The sequence below is a fragment of the Gobio gobio genome (genome assembly GCF_949357685.1).
Source record: "Gobio gobio genome assembly, chromosome: 19".
NCBI lineage: Eukaryota > Metazoa > Chordata > Actinopteri > Cypriniformes > Gobionidae > Gobio > Gobio gobio.
This window is the reverse complement of record NC_137112.1, coordinates 27,172,503-27,185,257: the sequence shown is the minus strand read 5'-3', so window position 1 is coordinate 27,185,257 and position 12,755 is coordinate 27,172,503. Positions and strand designations below refer to the sequence as shown.

The 12,755-nt window shown below is 36.1% G+C and overlaps 1 protein-coding gene across 2 annotated transcripts in view; it reads left to right on the top strand.

Moving 5' to 3' along the window:
* Positions 1-12,755, top strand: part of tbl1xr1a (TBL1X/Y related 1a) — a 93,807-nt gene that overhangs the window by 45,288 nt on the left and 35,764 nt on the right. For both annotated transcript variants that reach the window (XM_079845131.1, XM_079845130.1), the window contains exon 2: positions 8,793-8,849. The gene's annotated coding sequence lies outside the window, so the exon portion shown is untranslated. The remainder of the gene's footprint in view (positions 1-8,792; positions 8,850-12,755) is intronic.

The following is a 12,755-nucleotide window of genomic DNA, read 5'->3' as shown; positions in this document are numbered from 1 at the left end:
CGATCACATATTTACTAATTTTAATATATAAAAACACTTGGGCGCAGCCATTTTCACTCATAAATACAAGCCAAACCTGCGAGGTGTCATTTGCAGTTTCTCGTTGCAGCGAACATGCTTTGATGTATAATTTCACACGTTGTGTCCAATTAGTTGCAATAATTATGTCCTCGGCTCTCTTTTGTGGCCTTTTGTTCACTTCTGTCCGGCCTCTCGACCATTGTGCCTCCTCAACTCTTTTTCCCTCTGACAAGCAGTTTTTAGTGCATGCAACCTTATCGTGTTTTGCCTCCGTTGACCTTCATCAGTCCCACACGTCTCTTCTGCCGGTCTCAGATGACCCAATTAAACTCTTTCTCTCATTTCTCACTGCCGCTCTCACTGGACTCAACTCCGGACCGCTAAAAGGGTGAGAGTCGAGGTTCAGGAAAGGGCATCTCCATGGTGAAATGCTGCTGTGCAAGAAAAATATGCTGTAATGATAGTCTAGCCAGAAAGCACTGTCATATGCATCGGCCAGGCCGTTGTAAATGGGCGGTAGTAACAGACTTTGATAGAGGAAGCCTTTTAGATGCGTTTCTCATCAATCCAGATACCACAGGGTGAAGATGAAAGAGAACGCTCTCTAATGTTGCCAAGACACTTGTGTTCGTCTTAAAGAAAATGTGTATAAAATGTAACTTTCACAATGCTTAATTTGAGAATTCACCCAGTGGATAAAGACAATTTTATATTAAATTTATGGCACAATGTTTAATAGTATTGTTTTGTTTAGTTTTAGTTTTTGGAATGGATTCGAATGAGGTATTTTGCTATTTTCAATTTACCCCTAAGAATGCGACATGGGGTCCTATGATTTTCACGATGCGGAAAACACGGACTGAATCGCAGAATCCAGTCATAAAAACGGAATTTACTGTATAACATGGAATTTGTCCAATCTTGGAATAATAAATCAAAACCAGGTCAGTACACTTAAATCAAATTGCGATACAGACTATTGTCTGTGAATATTAAACTGCAAAAATAATTTATTTAAATATGTATCCTGCATGTTCTGCTTGTCTCTGTGAGAATGAATGGCACAGACACGTAGTTTCATTTACCCCCCACACACACACACACACACTGAAGCACGCGTGACGCTCGCTGTGTTTTCAGCCTCTGCCGCCTCACTTTGAGAACATGAATGCATGAACTTCATCTCCAGAGCAGTGTCATGTCATAAACACACAGAAAACTCAAAGGTCTTCACTATGATTCACCCGTCAAAATACAAGTTTGGTTTAACCTGAAGAAATTATGACAGAAATACATTAGAATTCATACAGTAGAATTTAGCTACATCTCAATGTAATAATAATACTAACACTAATAATTATAATAACTTTATTTTTAAGTAATAATCAAAAATGTTCTTTCATGTTTACATTTTAACAGTAAAGCTCTGTTGTGCATCTTGTGCTTGACAAAAAAGTTAAATTTTAAATGATTAAAATATAAATTAAATGTAATGTTTTATGCCTTCATCTGATTGCCAGAAAAACCTTTATTTAACCAGGGAAAAAAATCAAGAAAAATCAAGGGTCCTGGCCAAGACAGGCAGCACACTTAATTGAACATACAAAATAAAAACATGAAAACAAATACATTATTTACATAAACGAGAAATGGATACAATATCAGTGAAAAGTTACAATCAGGTAAATCCGTAACCAAATCATTTAAAATACTCATGATTTTATCTAGAGAGACTTAACTCTTTAAAACACAAATTAACTTGTAATTGATTCCAATCAGACGGAGCAGTGTAACTATACGCCCTTTTACCCATATTTGTCCGTATTCTCGGGATGTTTTAAAGATAATATTCTTGTGAACGAAGACTATACGTCTTGACAGCTTTTTGAATGGTATACTGCTGTAAATAAGAGAGAAGCAGACCAAGGATAACTTTATATATAAAAATGTACCAGTGCGGATTGACAGGGCAGGCCATCCAACCCGAGAGTACAGTAAACAATGATTGGTAAGGGCTTCTGAATTGGTAATAAACCTTAAAGCTCCATGATAAACTGAATCCAGTGCCTGTAAACAATGCTTAGGGGGATAGATATCACAATAATCCAACACTGACAAAAACATAGCAGCTACCAATCTCCTCCTTGCTTCAACTGAAAGACATGACTTAACTCTAAAGAAAAAAAAACAATTTCAGTTTTAATTTCTTTACAAGATGCTGATCATGTGGCTCAAATGAAAGGGAGTTGTCAATTAAAAATCCCAAATATTTATATTGAGAAACCGTTTCATTCACCAACCCACTATGCACACCGTGGCAATATAATCGCCATTGGCTAGTAATTTTTTTTGTTTACTTGCTAGACTGATATACTATTTTATTTATATAAGTGCTGTCAAATTGATTGATCACAATTAACTGCATCCAAAATAAAAGTTTGTTTACATATGTGTGTGTGTACTGTGTATAATTATTATGTGTATTTAAATACGCACACATGCATGTATATATTTTAGAAATGTTTTTATATGTTTATATATAATATAAATAATGTGTGTGCGTATATGTATATATGTGTGTGTGTGTGTGTGTGTGTGTGTATATATATATATATAATATATATATAATCTTAAATATATACATTAATGTGTATATTTATATATATTTCTTAAATATATACATTAATGTGTGTATTTATATTTGCATAATAATTATACACAGTACACACATATATTAAGTAAACAACTTGTATATATCGGGATTAATCTTAGGACTGGTGGTGGTGCTTAAGATATTGTTGGTCATTCAGTGTTTCTGTAAAAAATTATAATAGTAATTATTAATACGATAATTAATACTACTACTAATTCTACTACTAATAACAGTATACAACGCACTAAGGATTGATGAGCTGCTGGGTTCATGAATATTATTCACGTTGTCTGCGTTCGCTCGAACTGATATGCTGAAATCAAAACAGGGACGTTAATAGATGAGCACCAGCCAATGAGATTGCCGTTTGTGCATTGGTTCCGCCTACTACCGGAGAAACTGCATATCTTCTGCTTGTTGTTTAAAGCGGAATAATTCCAAATGAACTCAATTGTTTTGACAGGAAAATACAACAAAGAATATGGTTTACATGTAGCGTGTCGATTCGGCGTGGTATTTAAGACTCTCTTTGCGTGCATGTGTGTGTGAGAGAAACATGTATTATTTTTCTTTTTTTTTTAAACTTTTGATAAATTATTTAATTGTATATGTTTTATGATTTCAATTAATTAGACATGTTTTTTGATTACTAAAATTTTATTTAACCATTAAAATGGGAGTCCAAATTAAAACAGAAGAAAACGTAATCCAGATAAATTAAAATGGAAAAAATCTAATGGATTTCATAGGGCCTTAGCAACAGAATGCAAGCAAAACTTTTGACAGCAGAATTGCTTAAAAGTGTGCAAACCAATGAGCCTTTTTTTTTTTTTTTTTTTTTTTTTTTTTTTAACAAATAATTACTTTTGGGCTATAGATCTGTCAATTCACAAATTTAAGAGCTGTGAGTTTTGAATGGATATTTTGAGAGGTAAAAAAAAATGGGTCAAGCCAAAAATGGTCTTAACCATTTTAATCACAAATCACAGGAAATGAGTCAGAGTTGCACAAATACTATAGATAAAGTAACTTGGCACGGAATAGTCTTGGTTTTCTTTTAATGTTTAAGCCCTGTGGGTAAACTTGCTGACCGCTTTTTACAGGAAGAAGAGTCAGAGTTGTTCCACTCAATGTTAATGGCTTTCAACAGTTCATGATTAGTTCAAAGACATGTCTCCCAGTTTGTTTGAGTTTAATGTCAAACCAAATATTCACTATAGGGTTTAAATCTGGACTCTGACCTGGCCAAAACATGAGCCTGATAGACTTGTTCTCAGGCCACTTCTCAGTTGTCTTTGCAATTTGGGCAGGAGCATTGTCTTGCTGAAAAATAACATCCGATCATTCCTCTTTAGATACAAGATAGTATCAGTACACAAAACTAAAGCAGGGGACAAAACTAAACATAGAATTGATTCTTTTTCTCTTTTATTAAACAGTGGTTTACTGAACAAATTGTGTTGCTGTCTTTAAATGGATTCAATTATAAATAAAAGTTCCTTAAGGATAAAAAAAATCTGTCTCTTCTAAGCTGTTAACTAAATACAGTTTTTGCATTAACTTCTAAATCTAATTATAAAATAACAATTCTACACCAATTTGTTGTTGAAATATAGAATCATTTAAACAGTGGTTGTCAACTTGTTTCCATGACAGTTTTATGTAAACACATTAAATAACCAAGACATCACTAACAGGTTAAGGAAAATATAATGAATATATAGGCTAATACGAAATGCTCCTCTCTAGAGTTCATTTCTCTAGTGAACTAACCAGCTGTGGACACTGAATGACTTGCCTGAGGTAAATGTTACGCTTCGCGTCATTGTTTCCAAGCTGTTTTATTGATGTCTTTCCGTGGTTGAAACACTGTTTGAGCAATTACACGAGATAGGATATGTTTCAGTAAGTTGTACTGTATCTTTCAAAATGCCTTCGGATATTAATTTATGTTTATTCTGTAAGTAGCATTAAAGAGGAAGGGATGATTGAGTTGACTCGCGCTGCCACTTGATTTGAGACGCCTACACAGCGATCTGTCATGCCACATTATTGTTATTGTTGGAATTTCGTGATAAAATGGACAGAATTTGAAAGATGAGACATTGTTTCTTATGGAAAGTAAAATAAAACACAGAGCTTATTGCAATTATTGGTGGTTAATGGTGGTTAAAATAGGTAAATAGGCTACAACGTATTTGTGCACATGTACACGTGTACCTAACTGAGACGCGTACTGAGACCATAACTCCTCTAATATAACCAAGCAAATTTATTTCACAAAAATGGTCGAAACTGTGGGTGGAGACCAGAACATTTCATGTTCTATTTTATTTGTTTTAATAAATGTACCGAGAACTGTTACACCCCTAACATAAAGTCACAATAACACAAAATAGTCATAATTACCTTTTTCTTTTTACTTTGAGGAGATTTTCAACACAGTTTTGAATTCTAGTTACTGTACGTGTGAATAACAAGCTTCATTCAGTCCACTACTTAGTGTTCTTAACTAACAAACACCCAATCACAAGTACCACAGCATTCAGAATCAACAATAAAACAGAATGCGACATGCTGTTTGAAGATGCTGAATGTGGGAATCTCTAGGCACTTCACCATTTGATTTGATTATGATAGTAATCAAATCAAGGGCTGTGATGCAATGATAAAATGATTATCAATGCATCTTGATGCATCTCTTTTTTCCTATACATTATTTCTGTTTTTCTTTCTCACTGTGTGACTACAAATAATGATCAACAATATACTTCTGATATCTTTTATTAATAAATCAAATGGAAGAGATGTGGCATTTAAGTCAACTAGAAGGTTACATTTATTAACATTTATTTAATACCAGCATATTTCCGAGCATTGCAAAGAACCAACAAGAAAAGAAAATTGTGTCTGTAGTAGTGGGGGGAATCTTTAGCCACCTTTCGATTCCAAAATGAATCTTTATCTACATTTTAAAAGATTGTAGATAAAGCGAGTCTCCGCTGACTGCATGCACTCCTCCCCAAATGGACAAGGCGTTTATACTCGACGTGCTCACCGTTGTACTTTTCTTTGAAACGAGTTCAACTCAAAGTAATTGTTCTATAAATCTTCAGGAAACAGCGGTGACAAGAAGTAATGTACACTGGTGACAATATTTATTTTAGTAAACTTCACCAAAAACCACACTACAAAAGAATCGTGTAAAACTCAGTAAACCATGAGATTATTTATTGTGACATTTAGATCAAAATGTATGTACACATTTATACATGTATAGGCTACAACTAAATGAATGATGTCTTAAATATATTTCATAATTTCACTAAACATTTTAATTTAGTTTCGCGAAATGTTTTTTTTTTTGTATTAAACATGGATACTACATGTATTAAACGTGGCACGTTTGATTGTGATTCTGCCTGTGCCTGTGCACCTCTGCAGTGTGCAGCGCACACACAGTCTGCTCCGGTCCAGAGACACAATAGCACAGAGCGGATCATATGCGCGAGCCTGTGATTCTGACTAACCTATACATCTGATTGGCCATTGCGTTCACACGCTCAATAGATATGTCTGATTGGCTACAAAGCTTAATGGTGTAAAAGCATGTTGTAAATAGAAACCTTTGACACTCTTCACTAGAGCTGAAACAACTAATCGATTTGATCGATTAAAATCGATTATTAAAATAGTTGTCAACTAATTTATTCATCAATTAGTTGGTAAATAACGTTTTTTTGCCGTAAGCGGCTCATTTTGTGCATATTTTAAATCTGCAGTGACCAAAGTGTGGCAGTAATGAGCCACCGGAGGTTTTACTCAGCCAGTACAGCAGGAGAAGTAGCGAATAGCGTGCCCAAAACCTCAGAATTGTTTATTTTAAGCTTCAAGCGAATGCGTTAGCGTTTAACATACCCTGTCATAACAGATGTGTGTGTGTGCGTCTGCAGCCTCAGCGCAAAACGTTAATTTTACAGGTTATATCCACTGATCTATATAGAGAACTGCAGTTATATCCTCATCTGTAAATGTTACTCATTCACGCAAGTATTTCCATTTTGCATGAAAGCGCGTCCTGGTCCTGACAGTAACTTCACTGAACGAGTGCCGACGCGGTGAGCATGCGCATGCGCGTCAAACAGACAACGCTAGAGAGGAAGACAATATTCAGTGCAAAAACGTTCATGTAGCTGCAATATCTGCGTCAACGTGTAATTCAAGTATTTTATGAAAGTAGTAACTGTAAAAGGATAACGGCGTGTAATTGAATATAAATGTAAGAAGTTTCTACAGGATAAAGAAATGACAGTAACAGGTACTGTGTCCATAGAGAGAGAGAGTGTGTGTGTGTGTTCCGGCAGAACATTCATCTTATGCGGCAACACGGAGTTTGTATTTTTTTTTTCTTTCTTTAATATCATTTTAATGTAGGGATTTGCTTAGTAACTTTTTTTGTACATAATGTATAGCACAAACATACCCTTACAAATATTATGCAGTATTGATAACCATTTGTATAACCACACAAATACCATATAGTTAAACTATGGATTTGAAGCAAAACAATGGTTAATTTGTGGTTACCATTGAATAACTAAAATAACCCTGTTATTTATTTATTTATTATTATTGTTTGTTTTGTTCATTGTAAAACCAAGGGTAATTTATGTAATAGTAGATATATTAACTGTTTGTTTTCATAGCATGTTTGTTTCAAGGACAGTGTTGGACAGGATGTGGAACAGTGTGTTTTACCAATAAAAAACAAAAAACACATTGATCAGATTAATCAAAAAAAGAATCGACCAACTAATCGATTATCAAAATAATCGTTAGTTGCAGCCCTACTCTTCACAGAGCGCTTGCACACAAACTCATGGGAGCGTTTTAAAGTAGTTGGCTATCAGCAGAACGGCGGGTATTGTCACATTTAAATGATCAGAGAAATCTTTGGCGGATTCATTCCTTTCCTGTATTTTCAGTGCAGGAAAAACCCTGAGCTGAAAACAGGGCCTTCGTTTCTGGTTGTGCTTTTGCACATTTTTAAATTTTTAAACATTGTTAAATTCAGTGTTGTTTTTCTGAAGCTACAGTGCTGAAGTCTCACAAAAAATTGGGCACAGCATGTCGACAAATGGCAAGGAATTTGGAATAGAGGTTGTTTTTGCACTGATTTGCACTGCCTTCAGTTTTCAAACAACTCACAGATTGAACGCGGCATTTACACTGCAGGTCTTGATGCCCAATTCAGATTTGTTGATTATATCTTTTTTTTTTTTTTTTTTTTTTACGACCAGCTTACATCTTCTTTTAAAAGTGGCCCATGTCCGATATCAGCATTTACACTATACATTCGGCAAAACAACCCAAGATAGACTTACTGACCTGGGATACATTTGTGAAAAGGAAGCAAAAATGTCGATTTGCAATGGACACAATGAAATAATTCAAGTTTTTGCTTTCCGCACCATCTTTAAAGATCAGCAAAACATTGGGCTGAGCCTTTCGTTCACCATTGTCCCATTACAACGAGTCATGTGATTGTGGTTTGTGTTCACCTGAGTTGGCGTCATTCGCCAACGCCGCTTTTTCAATGATGTATGATTCACATTGATGGGAATATCCGATCTGTCCGCTTACATGGCAGACACACATGCACATATCTGATTCATATCAGGTTTTGGCCTGAAACCAATCTGAGAATATCGGAATCCATGTGCTTTTTTCCTGCTTACACGTTCATGGGTCATATCTGATCTGTGCCACATGGGAGGAAAAAATCTGAATTGAGTCACTTGAACCATGTAATGTAAAGCGGCCTTAGACACCTGAGAGTCTTCAGTCTTGTAGTGTTTGCTTTGCTTGAAGGTTTGTATATGATTTTTGTTATTTTTGTGTACACCATTGTTGTTCATGGGCTGATGTACCCTGAGATTATGATCTTCTCATGATATTGAAAACAGTGTCTCGTCTTCTGCATTTGGGGAAAAAAAAAATTGAAGAGAAACAAATTGATTAACATGTTTACAATCCAAATATGATTTATTTAGTGACCCCCTCATTTCTACAAGGCACTAAGTAACTTATGTTTTTATTCTGTGTTTTCTTTGTCCAGACTGTAGAGACTCCACCACTGCTTAGGGTTCACATTGGAGCAAGACCTGATCACATGGTAAGCCAAGAAATAGCTCTCTTGTTCTTTCCTTTTTGGTCAAGATCAGGGCACCTTGGGTCCCGCAAACATGTGGTCTCAGGACCATTGATGAGTACACAGCTGTAATTGAATCATGGGATGCCTGAAGGTTAACTCTAACAGTCATTCACCTATTTCTTATGTTGGAAATAACCTAAATGTCTGCACTGTTTGTGCAAAAGACATTTTGGTAATCACAGTGATATTGTACCAAATAATATACAGCAGCTTCAAAAAGCAGTTAGGAATACACATTATATATGGTACAATGTCCATTATCAACAATATTTAGTTTTGCTTGCTTGTTTTCCACTTTCTAACATTTAGACTCTCTTTTCCGTCATTTAAACAATTTTTGTTTTTCATACTGAACACTGTAATGTTGTGAAGCCTTAATTCACTTGTAGCATTTAAAACTACTTTATATATTCTTTTAATGTTATATTTAAAATGGTTGACTGTAGTTTTGAGAAGATGAAGAAAATTGTTACATAACCAAAAGTGAATCAAATGAACATGTTCCTGTTCCACAATAATTTAGCCTCTTCAGTCGAGACAAATACAAGCTCATTATCTATGAACATAGGGAATGGCCTTCTTGCATCATGCACTACATAAAGCCACTCAATTAATAAAAAGCCACTCTTATTTATATTGTTTAAGAAATGTTCTACTTGGTATGTGTTTCCATAACGATGTGAGTTTTGAGCTTACCGTGTATAGTTTGAGAACTAATTGTCTATGCTAATAATGTGAGTTCTTGAGTGAACTGCGTGCTTGTCATTTAAAGGGCAGCAATTTTGACTGCCTCTTTTTGAAGCTGAAATTACCTGTAATTTAGTTTAGTAGTGTCAGTCCAACCTGTCAGTCAGGACCACTTCACAAATCCCCCTCAAAGACCCCTAAACCCTTCACAAGAGTTGCAGCTCAGTTTGTCTGTTGACTATTCTCTGGATAATTCCTCTCCAATAGGGTGTATTGTTTCAGGGATCAAGGTGTGTGAGTTTGAACACTTTCGAAACCAAGCTGCATTCAGAACTGGACTCAATCTAGTTCAGCCAATGTATAATAAATGCGTGGAATAGTTTATTCTTTTGGTCTTGTTATGGTTCCTTATGAAATCCCTAAATTCTATCATTTTTGAATCACAGTAAATGCTATTTTTAGTCCAAACCACTTTTGTCAGGATTTCTTGAGTGTTGCCACAGAAACACAGAGTATAGTGTGGCTAGTCTTGAGGTGAGATTGGTTTGTCTCTAAGCTGCTGGAGAATGGATGAAAATAGAGGCCTAATAAGCCTCTTAACTTCTGTATTTTACAACACGATGGGCAAAAAAAAATACTTCTGGACTGGCGGTGTGGATGAATTGCAAGGCTTTCGTGTAGTATCATACCCATTTTTGGACATATTTGTCATGTGGTTCACAGAAGTTTATCTAAAAATATCTGAAATGTAATGAAAGCCAAGCTATTGTGCTTTCAAAGCAAAGATATGCATCTGTTCTGAGTTGTGAAGGTGCAGTGTAGGATCAGAGCCAGAGGAGTTTGCTTTGGTGTAGCCCGTATCCATCATGTAATCGATGTCCACAATTCCAGGGCCTGAGCTGTTCAACAATATTACATTTCCATGTTTTGGCTCTGGGCAAAAAAGCACCCTGCATGGTTACAGCACCAGCTTTAGAAAACAAAGTTAGGCTTATTTGTGTCTGGGATGTTTTAACCGTTTAATCTTTTGGAGGTTTGAACATGAAAAGGGCACCTAGTCGATGCTTTAAGACCTGCTGCCTTTATAAAAAATGAAAAAAAGTGAAACAAAAAGTAAACCACTGTTAATTGAATGTTTCTTCTATATTGTCATTAGTATAATATAGTAATTATTATTAATAAAATAATTGGAGGAAAAGATCGAGAATCGTTTAATAATCTAATTGTAATCAAATCAAATCATGAGGCAAGTGATGATTCACACTTCTACAAAGCAGCATATTTTGAAAACCGACTAATGTAGGGCTGGGTTTGGCTGAACGACTAATTGCTCTTCACTATAATGTGGCTGGTTTTGGTTTCTGTTGACCCCAGTCTGTCACGTTTCTCAGTTGCATACTTTTTGCAATTAAAAAACAGGGAAAACATGGAGTTTAACAACGTGTTTGAGCAGTTTTTAATGTTTGACATGCAGTCTTAACGTAGCCCTCGTGGCATGACAGTCAAAAAACAGCACAAGACTCAACACATCTGCCAAAAGAGAGGTTCACACTAACAGCGATTCGTCTTGCCAAAGCAACCGGATGTCATGAATTTTCCATGAGAGCTGGCAATTTCCAGGGGGAACAAGTGGCAGCAACCGTTGGCATTGAGCAGAGGTCAACTTTATGCAAATGAGTAGCACCTACTAATGGGAGCATTTGGATTCCAAATAAGTGTAGGACCAGACGATCTCCGATCTCGTTCTGTGTGAATGTGTCATGGGGATTTTATTGCTTAGTTTAACCTGCCAACGACTAATTAATTGGCCTTCACAATGAGTTTTAGCCTATTTCTTTAATATTCATCTTACTATCAAAGTTTTTTTCTTCTCGGAAGCTTCTGCAAAATTAACGAAAGACATTGCTTTGGTTTGTGTGGCCACTGGCCAGATGGCCCTGTCTGTTGTGATGGGTCTACCGCATTCAGCACGTGTCGGAAGCTAAACACCCATTACCATAACTGAACTTCAGGTTCCTCATTCTTCTGCGATTGTACACACTGTAAAGACAGCAATGAGGATGTTGAAACATTGGAAGAAGACTTGAGCAGGATGCGTCTCAGTGATAGGGTACTCAGTTTGACATATATTATGAGATGTTGCAACTGTAATTCTTCTCCACCAGCATTAACAAGTATATGTCCATCAGCACACACGTGTGTATATTTTCTCATTTATTGTTGTGCACATGCGGGAATGGTATCAATTACAACGCTTACATTAGCCCAGCACTAACGTGAATGGACGATGTAACATTAACAAATCTGGCTCCGTCCTTTATCTTTACTCAAAGCAGTAAGAAAGGCAGATAATCTGCATTAATAGACAGTTTTAGGTGGCCCACAGCTGATTTGCAGAGCTATTTCAATAAAACAGTAATAACGTGATTTATCCTGAAACGTATACAATATAATAGGCTACACAATAGCACGATTAATCGTTAAAAGATCTCGATTCAAACACCCACGCTGTCTTATTCCTAAATGACTACGATTCTGCTATGTCTTTTATGCCTGTTTCCCATTGCATGCATCAGCGGAGCGTGAACATTGCGTGTTTTGCTGCTGCCCATGTTTATGAACGACAGGTGTCCACTGGCAATAAGCAAGGTGGGCAGAGCGAGCATTTCCAGTTAATTTCTATGAACTTCCATAAATGAATTGAAAACCCTTTCACTTTGCTCCGCGCCAGAGGACACGCACCGTGAGTGGGTCAGCCGCCACACTTCCGATGTGAACGCTTACATTCATTGATATGGGCTGCTCATACTCCGATAATGCTTGTGATGGGAAACTGTATAAAACGAGACTTTGGTTAACCTTTGAAAGTACGATCATTACACTGCAACGTTCAAATCTACGCTCAAATCTGTTTAGTTGTCTGGTGTTTTTTTCCAGTCGCAATCTCCATTTTACACAGAAAAATCGTGATTCTCAATTTATCCAGAATCGTGCAGCTCTAATACACAAAACTACATATTTGTAATAGAAAATATATACATCAATAATTATTCATACTTTGGTTGTGATTCTGAGGTGCAAGCTGTTCCAAATAAACTGGGTATTGACCATAGACTGGATATTGACTTCCGCTGAAGAAAAGTGAAGCTGTCGGAGGTCCGAATATGGTACTGACATCTT